The sequence below is a fragment of the Heterodontus francisci genome, chromosome 31 (assembly GCF_036365525.1).
Source record: "Heterodontus francisci isolate sHetFra1 chromosome 31, sHetFra1.hap1, whole genome shotgun sequence".
NCBI classification, from domain to species: domain Eukaryota; kingdom Metazoa; phylum Chordata; class Chondrichthyes; order Heterodontiformes; family Heterodontidae; genus Heterodontus; species Heterodontus francisci.
This window is the reverse complement of record NC_090401.1, coordinates 60,699,961-60,712,013: the sequence shown is the minus strand read 5'-3', so window position 1 is coordinate 60,712,013 and position 12,053 is coordinate 60,699,961. Positions and strand designations below refer to the sequence as shown.

The window sequence follows — 12,053 nt, the reverse complement described above, 5'->3', positions numbered from 1 at the left end:
ATGTGGTGGCCTCCTAAGTGATCCACTTGCTATCCCCAGTGTCCTTTTCCAAGAGCAAACGCACCTGCTTCTGAGGAAAAAGCGGCCAGCAAAACTGGATAGTTAATGCTGTCAGGATCTTTTTTTTATTTGTTCCTGGGATGTGGGCACCGCTGGCCAGGCCAGCAATTGTTGCCCTTCCCTAATTGCCCTTGAGAAGGTAGTGGTGAGCTACCTTCTTGAACTGCTGCAGTCCTTGGGGTGTAGAAACATCCACAAAGCTGCGTCAATTCACAAAAGCTTTTTTGATCCGTGAGGGACTGAGGCAAGCTGCTTCTATAAATTGTCAGTGTGTTTCAGCACTGCAGAGTTAAGTAAAGGGTTTCTCTCCAGAACCAGACCTAAACTGTGACTAGAGAATGAGGTTAATAAGGGATTAATTGAAATTCATTGGAATTAGGAATGAAGTCATGTTGTTTGATGTTGCCACAATACATAACTCAGATTAGACATGTACATTAAGTTGTAGCATTCTGCCCATATCAGTACTGTAGGAATAATGAATCCTACGCAGCCTCCATGACTATGTCTTCCCTCTCCCCCAGCTCGCTGTATGCTTGGCATGTTGTAACTACACATAGTGTTGTTAATAACTATGTGCTACTTTTTCTGTAACTTATCTGCATTTTCAAACCATTCTCCTGAACTTGAGTGAGGTCAGTGCACAATTTAATTTTTATTTAGTGGTTTCATGTGTACATATTTGCCCCAGAGTAGGTGTCAGACTTGGTTCACAGTTATTGCATCAGAGTGTCAAAGCCCACTCCAGAGATTTGTGCACTCAATCTAGGCTGATACTTCAGTGCAGTACTGTGTCTGCACTGTTGGGGATAATGGGCTGGATCCTATAGAGCCCTCGACATCGCATCCGTTTTGGGAGGGGTGGCCTGAAGATGGCCCCGGATGAGGTCCGCTACGGACTTTGCCGCCGGCAGGGCCTAGCCTGATATTACCGGCGGCAGCGAGGCTCATGGCTGTACCCCCGCCACTCGGTGATAGGACTGCAATTTCAATATTTAAATACATTAAAATACCTGCATTAATGACTATCCCATCATCTCCTGAAGTCCCGCCGTGATCTTTACCCCAGCAGTTGGCACTGCTGTGCCTTTGGATCCCCGTCCAGGGAAACGAGGTACAATGCTGGTGGGGAGGGGGGAGGAGGTAAGATTATCAGTGCAGGGGCGGTGAGATGGAGTCAAATTAATGTCATGGGCGTAGGGGATGGTGGGAAGGTTTATAGTTTAAAGCTTGTGCAGTCTTGTGGGGGGGGGGGGGGTCAGATTGTGAAGATAAGTGTTTTGGGGGGGGGAGAAGGGCAAATAATTAATTTAATTGATATGGGGGGGGTGGGAGAGGGGCAAAAGAAATGTATTTATTTATTTATAATTCAATTTCACTTTAAAAATGTAAACATCCCGGTAGGGCTGATAGCCATTTAAAAATGGAGTTAGTGCCTGCGCACAGACAACTGACCCCATTGCTGTGTATGGACAACATGCCCCCTCCAAGTGTGGGGGGGGGGCGCGGCCTGCCCTGGCTATTTAAATGAGCCACCGCGCCTGGAATTGCGGCAGCTCTTTTTACGCATGTAAAAGATCCCGTGGCATTTATTAAAGAACGACAAAGAAGTTCTCTCAGTGTCCTGGCCAATACTTGTCCCTCAATCGACACGACCAAAAACACACTGTCTCGTCACTTACTTCATTATAAATTCCTAATTTTGGGCATTAAGACTGGGGCTGGGGGTCAGAAAAGAAGACAGAGGGACAAACATTTTTCCTGCAGTATACCTTCTCACAGTTAACAAATCCCTCCAGAAATGATATGTGGCATTGGGGAGAGAGTTAATAGTAAATTTTAAAATAGAGGGAATAATTGCCTCCATGGTGTGCTATTGAATTGTATTAATCAAGAGAATCTCAGGATGGATCACGAGTTTGTGAGTCAGCAAGATCTGCATGCTGAGAATGTCCATTTATGTGTGTAGTGTAGAGAGAGTGATTAAAACCTTGTCATTGTTGCACTTTGGATTCTTTCCAATGCCTTTTTCTTATGAAAGCGGAGTCACAACAGTTTCTGTAAGCAGACTAGAGGGGGTGGGCTTCACACAGGATTGAAGAATAGAATTCTCCCCATCTCTCTTACAAACTCAAACCTGCACATTTATTCACTGCATAACATGGGTCAAATAATTTGCCCCAATTATGGTAGGATGTTTACTGGGGAGCATGTAGCATGTCTACAACACCTCCTGTCAATCTAGAAGATGAAGAATTTTACAAAATTCTAGACCAGTAATTTATTGACCAGATTTATTTACAAGTAAAATGATTCATAGAAACATAAATACAGGCAGAAAGTCAGACAGCACAATTTTAATTTGCCTTATAAATGACAGGGATCATTTTGAAAGGGCGATTATTCTCTTAGTTCCTTTGAACAAGTGCGTTGAGCTGATGGTCACTTGAAATGGATGTCTCTTCCATATGAAGTTCACTACACTTGACCACCTACTTGTACTAAGGTCCTTATTGTCATGCTAGGCTCCACCTGCCAAGAATGAGGCACATTAATTTTGTCATGAACATTGATTTGAAACTGTTACTGAAGTGAGGGAAGGGCTTGTTAAACAGATCAGCCGTGGCTGGAAAATACATTTGCATATTTACAGACGGTGTTGGGAAGGACAAAGCAGCCATTCCCTGACATTCAACCCACAATAGATTTTTGATCACCAGATGTTGAAGGTGGGGGAGCTCGCATTCCAGGTTGACTGCTAAGATGGCCAAATACACAAACGGACATGGTCAAACCAGCTAGTCACATGTCTAACTTGCTGGGCAACCTGGGTTTTTTGAATTTGTACAAAGAGTTTGGGGAGAAAGCTGTTTGCTTCTGGACTGAGAAGATCTCTCTCCTGTCTGCTCCCATCTCTTTCTCACAAGCCTCTGAATCCACTGAAGACACAAGAACCCCAAGAGAGAAAAGTCTCCTACAGCAAACAAGGTTTAAAAAGAATACTGGGCCCCAATGAAAAGCAGGATCTACCTACAATCAAGGACTGTACAGTGAGCTTGAAGAACCGTAACAACAACTCTTCAGATATTGTCTCAAACCTTTCCACTTTATTTTTCTTCTGTTCTTTTCTTTCTCTATTTACATGTCAGTATCGCATATACATGCTAGCATGGGGCACGGAGTGTAGGCGTTAAACAAATTAGAGTTTAAGTTTAATAAATTTCAACTTTTCTTCTTTTAACCTAAGAAAGCCTGTTTGTGCTGGTTTTTTGGCCTTATAATTGGAAAGTGGTGAACAAGGGTTCACCAAGGGGGAGCTAAAACACAGTGTGTTTAAAAATAAAACACTGTTACAGTAAGACCAGGTGAAGGCTGAAAGGGAACCCTGGACCTCTTTTTCACCTGATTGTAACATTATGCTTTAAGGACACTTTACCCTCTGAAATTTCAGCAATTTATTTGAAGATAATATTATTCAAGTTTTTTAATTTATTCATTCATGGGATGTGGGCATCACTGGCAAGGCCAGCATTTATTACCCATCTCTAATTGCCCTGGAGAAGGTGGTGGTGAATTGCCTTTTTGAACTGCTGCAGTCTGAGTGGTGTAGGTGCACCCACAGTGCTGTGAGAAAGGGCGTTCCAGGATTTTGTTGCAGCGATGATGAAGGACCTGCAATATATTTCCAAGTCAGGATGGTCTGTGATTTGGAGAGAAACTTGGAGGTGATGGTGTTTCCATGCACCCTTGTCCTTCTAGGTAGTAAGGATAAGTTTAAGGCTGAGATAGACATATTTTTGGTCTCTCAAGGAATCAAGGGATTTGCCAAACAGGCCGGAAATTGGAGCTGAAACCTCAGATCAGCCATGATCATATTGAATGGCGGAGCAGGCTCCGTGGGCCATATGGTCTACTCCTTCTCCTATTTCTTGTGTTCTTGTGGGTTGAGGGTTTAGACGGTGCTGACAATGAAGCATTGGCGAGTTGCTGCAGTGCATTGTTTGATTGCACTGAATGTCAAAGTGACAATGATGTTTTACCCTGTGTCAACAATGACAACTTTCAACCATAATTTACGACGGAGCTTTGTTTGCTCAGGTGGTTTGAGAACTAGCTACCATTTTTTCCATCAGTTAACTTAGATTTTGAAATCTACCTTCAAATTATCTCAATTCAAAAACAATCCAAATTGCCCAAGCATTCACAAATTAAAATGACAAGGTTACATTCTATTGACTGAATCTAAAAGTGAGGAAGGTTATTTCAATTGCAATCAGGCACATGGATTAGCCACAGACTAACGCAGAATTCGCAGAAGCCGTCCTGTAGTTACAGCTAGCAGATGCCATTTTCAATTGAGATGCCCTTGCTGTATAAAATCAAAGACAGAAATCTCTCTATTTTTGTCTGACACGTCTTCCGAAAGGCAGCTGCTCCAGTTTATATTGGAGAGTTGCCAATCAATCAGGAGGGTGCAGGTCTGAAACAGGCTGTTGTAAAATATACCCCCTTCCAGGAGGATTATGCCAGGTAATAGGATGCGTTGATAGTCATGACTGTTAAATGATTGCACGAAGGGTCAAAACTGTTTTGTGATAGAAAATATCTTCCAGTTGGGAGTGGGAAAGCAAGAGAAAACCATAAAAAAAAACAGTTTTGAGAAGTATCTGCAGTATGCTTGTCTTACAGTCAGTTTGATTGCAGTTATGGAGCTCATGAAATAAAATTGTATGGAGGACTGTGTAGAGTCCCTTGTTGTCTATTCCCCTCTCTTGCCCATCTTCACTTATTTATTTGCATCAGGGAATACTCTGAATAGTTTGAACTCTCCTATCAGCATATTAATTATCCAGTTAAAGCATCTTAGAGATGGGTTTCAGGTCTGTTTTTAACCTGTGTCTAATCCACACCCTTATAATTGACTGACAGCCTCCAGTGTGAGTTCTAATCATCTTCTGCTGGAAGGAGCAACTATTTTGAATTTCAATAACTGAGTGCAATTGCATGTCAATTTCAGGCGACATTGCCAGTTGCACTTGTGCAGTGGATACTCAATAGAAGGAACCTGAAGAGTTTTATTCCAGTTTCCCTGCAAATCCAAGAATTAGAGTAGTTTTAAAAACACCTCCTGATATCTGATATATGAAACGGTGTCAGTCTAGCCCCTTGATTCAAAAGAAACCCATAGCGATGAAGTTAATTGAATTAATTTAAAAATATCCTACAATGATGAATTTTCCTGAATAAATGCCAAGGTCAAAATCACATGAATTAGTGGCACGAAAAACCTATGGGCAGGGTAAGGAGTTTTGGAGGGCCAGTGGAGATGGGGAGAATAACTGACGTATAACATTTATTTTTTCGCTAAATCCCAGTGTGTGCTGCCAGCAGCTGTCCAGGCTAATTTTGGCTTTTCCTGTGCCTCATGTCACTGTTGCTTGATGGCTTTGACACCAGGAGCAAAAGAGATCACATTAGTGAGCATTTCGAGATTCCTGGGAATATTGTGAAACAGCTGGAAAGGTTTTGTTAAAGGCATGTCATGCTTGACAGATTTAGCAGAGTTTTTTTGGAGAAGTGATGGAGTGTACTAATAAAGGGAATAGAGTGCATGTAGATTTTTGAAGATGGTTGAGAAAGGGGTCAGCGGGAAGCTGACGGGACGGGATCATCCAACTGTTTGACAGATGATCCGATCCTGGCAGGTTAGCTTAAAATGACACCTCTCACAGGAGGCTTGTTACAAAAATTCAGGGTTATGGTACAAGAGAAAATGTAGCATCATGGATAACGAGTTGGTTGATAGACAGAAAACAAATACATAATGGGTGCTGCTTGGATTGGAGTAGTGTACTCAGAAACAGTGCTGGGAGCACTTCATTCCTTGATTGGATAGAGATGATTTGGACTTGAGCATAGTGAATACGTACTGAAATCTGCTGTTGGCACAAAAGTAGGGGCTTTGGCCATCAGTGAGGAGGACTTCAGGAGGATGTTGACATGTTAGCAGGATGGGCAGACAGGTTTCAGATACAATTTAATGTGGACAAGTATGAGGTGTGCAATTTGGGAAGGAATACAAGGAATGGTTTTATACATTCAATGGAAAGCTGCTGAAAGATGTTGAGGTGGGGGTATACAACTAACATAATTAAAGTACAAATGTAGATAGATAAAGCCAAAATTTGTCGAATAGCATGTTTGCTTTTATAAACAGAGGCAGAGAATACATGAGTTAATTTTATGATAAATTGTAAAAAGTTCCATTGACTTCAGTAGAACTAAATTTCAGCCTTGTGTTATGACCAAGGTGGGAGGAGTGCACTTTTTTGTGGTTCCACTTCTCCACAGGTCACAACATAGGTTTACATTTTTCCCCAGTTACCAGTAAGGTCAATCATAAACTACTTTTATCCCAGAATAAAATACGCCAACCAGATTTCTTTAATAAACAACAATATTATCAGTTTATTAGAAAACAAGACATAACCAGTAATGAAGCAAAGCATTAACACACAGATTGAAATATAAAAGTTCCCTTTTTGCCTTACCCCTCACACACACACACCAGTTAACCGAAAAAATAGATTTACTCTTTAGAGCTCTATTACAAAAAAAAAGACAAAAAAGAATACTTTGGCTAAATACTTGCTCATTCTTGAAGAAAAAAGAAAAGATATGAAAAGATGTCAGATGTCCTTTGTTTTGCTTTGGCGTCCCAAATACCCGCAGACGGCTGTCACTGGGATCTTCCTAGAACAGTGCTTGTCTGCCGACATTGAAGATCAGTTTGGGTAGACTTTCAAAAAAATGCAGCAACATTTTCTCTATTTCTTATGCTCATTTCTGAGAGCTTCTCAAAAAAGATGGAAAAACTGGCAGGCTTTTCAAAGAGCTGAAACAGGCTCAGTTGGGGTTTATCCTTGGCAGGTTGATTCTTTTACTCCTTTTCAGGATTCTTTTACTCCTTTTCAACCACATCTCAGGAGTCAAGCCTCCTTACCCCTATAAATCATGACCTGTCGCTTCTCTGTAAACATCTTACCCAAGTCAAAAAAGGCCACTGCTGGGTATTTATCCAAAAACAGGTGCGTACCAGTAACGATATCCTCTGATCTTCCCCTCTCTGATGCTGAACGTTCTGTATGCAGCAAAGGACTCAGTTTTATCCCCTTATGCCTCGACCTCAATGAATTTCGTGCTCGGCATAACATTGAGCTCTTCTTCCATCACAGGAATTCCAACCAGTAACTTGTTTATAAGCCATGTCCAAAAGACCTTCTGCTGACTTCATTTTAAAAAACACAAATTCCAGCATCTATGGAATCTTTTTTCAGTTTTAAACCACAAATCCTCAAAATTTAACAAAATAAATGAAGTACTCATAACACGTGTTGTACAATGGTCAGTAAGTGTGATTCCACTTGTTTTATGTGCCTGCACATACCCAATTTCATGGCCAAACTGTCATATATGATGCATTCGATTTAATGGAAATGTTATTATCTGGAAGTAGCATGTTTAATACAGAGTGCATTTCATTTTTATAGCCAATTAAATTAACAACACTGAGGGAAGATATCCTCTATGCACTTTGTAATGGAATTGTAAAACCATTTCTTACACAACACACAAAGGAAATCTTTCACAGCGTTAGAATTTCTGTATTACCATCCGCATCTTTCAGTAGATGTATTCCAGACCGAATAAAGGTCGTTTGGCAGACTTGAGTCATAAACCTCATCATAAAACAGCTACACTGACTTGACCGAGGTCATCATTGTTTCTGTTCTCGGATATTGATCTGATGCTGTCAGTCACTCAATAACTCCTTACTTGCAATATCAGCATTCCCCTGTAATGATACCTTGGACATATATACTATGATAACCATATGTATGTATAGTGTATATATGCATATCTATATCTATACATCTACATCTATTTATCTACAGGTCTGCTGCTGGAAAAGTCAGCTACATATTTTCTTTAAAACGTGAATTGCAATGAAAATGGCTTCATTCCATCCAACTACTTGGTTATCACAAAGACATTCAGGTACATCTGCTCCATTGACCTCTATGAAGCAGGTAGTTATTCACCACCAGCATTACAGAACTCAATCTGCTCAGCTCATTATTTGTGGACTCTCATCTTGAATGATTATTGTTTTCAAGTACATCAATTTCAATCTAATCTCAACCTGAACTGATTTCTGGTAGAATTTGGTGAGCTCTGTGATGTAGACTGAAATCTGTAATGCTGCCAATAAACAAATGTCTCCTTCATGGGCATATGTGGGCATCATTGACATACTGAAGTCCATGGATATGGAATCATAGAATGGCTACAGCACAGAAGGAGGCCATTCAGCCCATCATGTCATGCCGGCTCTCGGTAAGAGCAACTCAGCTAGTCCCACTCCCCCGCCTTTTCCCCGTAGCCCTGAATTTTTTTTTCTCTTTAGCTGCTTATCCAATTCCCTTTTGAAAGCTCCGATTGAATCGACTTCCACTACACTCTCAGGCGGTGCGTTCCAGGTCCAAACCACTCGCTGCTTAAAAAAGCTTTTCCTCATGTCGCTGCTGGTTCTTTTGCTATTCACCTTATTTCGGTGTTCTCTGGTGCTTGATTCTTCCACCAATGGGAACAGTTTCTCTCTATCTACTCTGAATAGGCCCCTCATTATTTTGAACCCCTCTATCAAATCTCCTCTCAACCTTCTCTAAGAGGAACAGCCCCAGCTGCTCCAATCTATCTATGTAACTGAAGTTTCTCATCCCTGGAATCATTCACATTAATCTTTTCTGAACCCTCTCTAAAGCCAGCTTGCTTCAGTTAATAGCAGGCTCATCTCTAAGTTAAAAGGTTGTGGATTCAAGCCATACAGCAGGATGTAAGTACTTAATCTAGGCTGACAGTTCAGTGCAGTGCTGAGGGAATGCTGCATTGGTGGAAATGCCATCCTTTGGATGAAAGTTAGAGTGAGGCCTTGGCATTAAAGATCTGTTAGCACTTTTCTGAGCAGTAAGTTTTTCTTCTGTCCCAGCTGGGATCCTTTCCTTAATCAGCACCACCAAAAGCAGATTAAGCGGTGATTTGGTTTGCAGGTTCATGAAGAGTGGAGTGCAAGATGTCTTTGGTGTTTGCCTACATTTCGGAAGTCAATGCGTGGAACATTCAACTTTGGCAGGGGCATAGCACAGGCTATCTTGGATCGGCCACCCATTATACTCCCTGCCCAAATTCCGTTTCCATTGACTGCAGCTGTGTGGCAGATTCAATACGGTCCGCTTCACACCTCCACCAACGATGAAAGCTCTGGTGAATGTAATTTATTGTATATGAAACACTTTGGGACATATCTGAAACATAAGATATAAGTATTTCTTTCACGTGAACATAGTTATGCCTTTTAAGGAGAATTTGAAACTCATGGTGTACCGTAGTCACTAACATTGGTAAGTGGTTCTTTTCAAAATAAGTAAATTCTGCTTGTACTTCTGGAAACAGGATTGTCCCATAGTCACATCGTCGAGACGATTCAAATGAAAACCAGGCACCCACTCTTAGGGGGGATGTTTTATGCTCTCCTTGTGGTGGGTTTGGAGGCGGGGAGAGCATAGAATTGGGTGGGATGGTGACGGGGGTGGGGGGGGGGGTGGGGTGGTGTTCCCACCACCATCCCGCCTCCGCCAAAATTTAGTCCGGTCACAGGCCTTCCCGCCCTGCCACCAATTCAGGCCCATATCTGGGAAATGAATCCCCAATTAAGGACCTCTTCCAGCCGCTGATGCAATAAGCCGTGCAGTGGGCAGCTCTGTCGCTACATGGGAAGCACAGCATGGAAAACTGTGCAGTCTGTTTCCTGGCCCTGGGGTGGAGTGGGGGTGGGGAGGGGAGGGTCCCTCAATAAAATGCACAGGCAGGGGGGGAGGGTCCCTCAATAAAATGCACAGTGCCTGAACGAGGGACCCGGCATCGGGAAGGGGGGGTGCTCGCTGAGGTCCACCCTCCCGTCCTTGCTGGTGACCCCCTCCCGCCCTAACCTACCTGAGGCCTGGCTCCTGGGATACTCCTCAGCCTCTGGTAGGTGCAGCTGCCAGCCTCTGATTGGCCAGCAGCTCTGCAACTGTGGGACATCCGGCGACGGGGTCCTTTGATCCTTTGAAAGGCCCGCCGCTGTCCACTTAAGTGCCCGATTGGCAGTAGATTTGTCAGGCCTTCTGCAGAAGAGGCGACACTGAGATCTCGGCGTCGGTTTCTCCGGAGGTCGAGACCCCTGCCACCAGGATAAAATTGCCCCCTTCACCGCTAAATAATTGCTTGAGGAGTTCAAGTGACAGTGAAAGCATGAAAGCAATATCTATCACACATACTGCACAGTTTAACCTTTTTTGGAACTTTCAAGAGACTGTACATATAGTCTTTCAGCACCAATAAGTGTCAGCAGTATAATTGCAATACTTTGCTGTATGACTTTTACAGAAAATGATCAGCAGAGGAGATGTTACAATATTGCACCACCAGGCTAAGGTTGTAATGAAGCCAGGTAATGGGAGGATGAAGTATTATTGAGAAACAATTCTTGTATATCTTGTATTGAGATGGGGACGCTTTCATGAAAATTAAATGGGTTTCAGTAGTGATGCAGACTGAGTTCCTCAGTCTCTTGGGACAGAACGTTTTCAGGAACTGCCATAAACCTTTGTCTACAGTAAATCTGCTTCATGTCAGCTGGGCATTGAACTTCATAAATAACCTAGTAATGGTAAAGTTTATCCCTGACATTTCAAAGGTGCCATCAGGCTGGAAGCCGTTAAAGAAAATGTTAAGCAATTTGAATTTTGTGTCTGATAAGCTTGAGTCTTAAATGATAAAATCTTGCAGATTAAAGTTTTTTGGGCATTTTAAATTATTTTTCTAACTTGTACAACAGCTGAAAGATTCAGTCAAGGGGTGATAGCACTGGAGGCTTGACCAAGGCAGGGAATGGTTATTTGAAAATGATCAAACTGGTATCTAATTGATTCCCAGATGGGCAGGGTTCTTTTATTTCACTAGTCTTCAAGCTGTAAATCTCAGCATTGAAAGGAATCATTATGTGCCTATCACCTATTTTGTAATAATGTATTGCAGAAAATCCTATATTGCACAACTGTCTTTTATGAAATGTTTGGTGAGATAATCAGCAAAAAATGTTTCTGTAACAGGAAAGGGTCAATTACTGAATCTTACTTCTTTGGCTTGACTTCAGACAGTAGTTTGGCTTCAATAAACAACTTATATTTGTAATTATGTATAATTTTGCATTGCAAACCTAGATGAGAGTGATAGATCAGATTACTATGGCGTACTTAGATGAATTTTCTAAATTCTCAATTACTTATCCAAGTCTGGCAATAAGATGATAGTCCATCATAAATATATAAAATTGATTGCTAAATTTCAAGTTCATGGGCTGTACATTTGTGAATTTGAACTGTAAATATAAACAGGTCTATGGACACTGTCTTCAAACATCAGTTAAGTTTGCAAGTCCTGTAAAAGCATTTTATTCTCATAATTTTACTCATGGCTCATTTATATATTGGTGCAGAAGGGCTGTTATAGCCCTGAAATGGTTAATGTATCATGTTCTAAACTACAGCCATGCACCTAATTCCTATCCACATTGTAGACTTATTGCACCTCAGCGACTTTCAAGGAACTTCAAAATAGCATACTATTCTATTAGCTTGAAATAAAAGTTAATATCAAATATGAGTTATTGTTAACAAGGACAATCCATTTTATTTCAAATGAGCTCCCATGCTGTTACAAACCAAATCCATTGTTATTTGATTCAGTGGAGGACTGTAGCCCCGCGATTTAATCAGACATATTTAATTTTACATTTCCTGTGCCCTTCCTTGACACTTTGCTTACATCGTTTATGATGTGGAAATTGTATTGGGTGGGTCCATGTTCCTATTTCCACAAGGACATATTTG

General features: G+C 41.6%; 1 protein-coding gene across 5 annotated transcripts in view; it reads left to right on the top strand.

Annotated features, from left to right (window-relative positions):
* Positions 1-12,053, top strand: part of yrk (Yes-related kinase) — a 334,423-nt gene that overhangs the window by 123,439 nt on the left and 198,931 nt on the right. The window contains exon 3 of one of the 5 annotated variants that reach the window (XM_068011738.1): positions 8,016-8,118. The exons of the other annotated variants lie outside the window; for them this stretch is intronic. The gene's annotated coding sequence lies outside the window, so the exon portion shown is untranslated. The remainder of the gene's footprint in view (positions 1-8,015; positions 8,119-12,053) is intronic. 5 annotated transcript variants of the gene reach the window in all.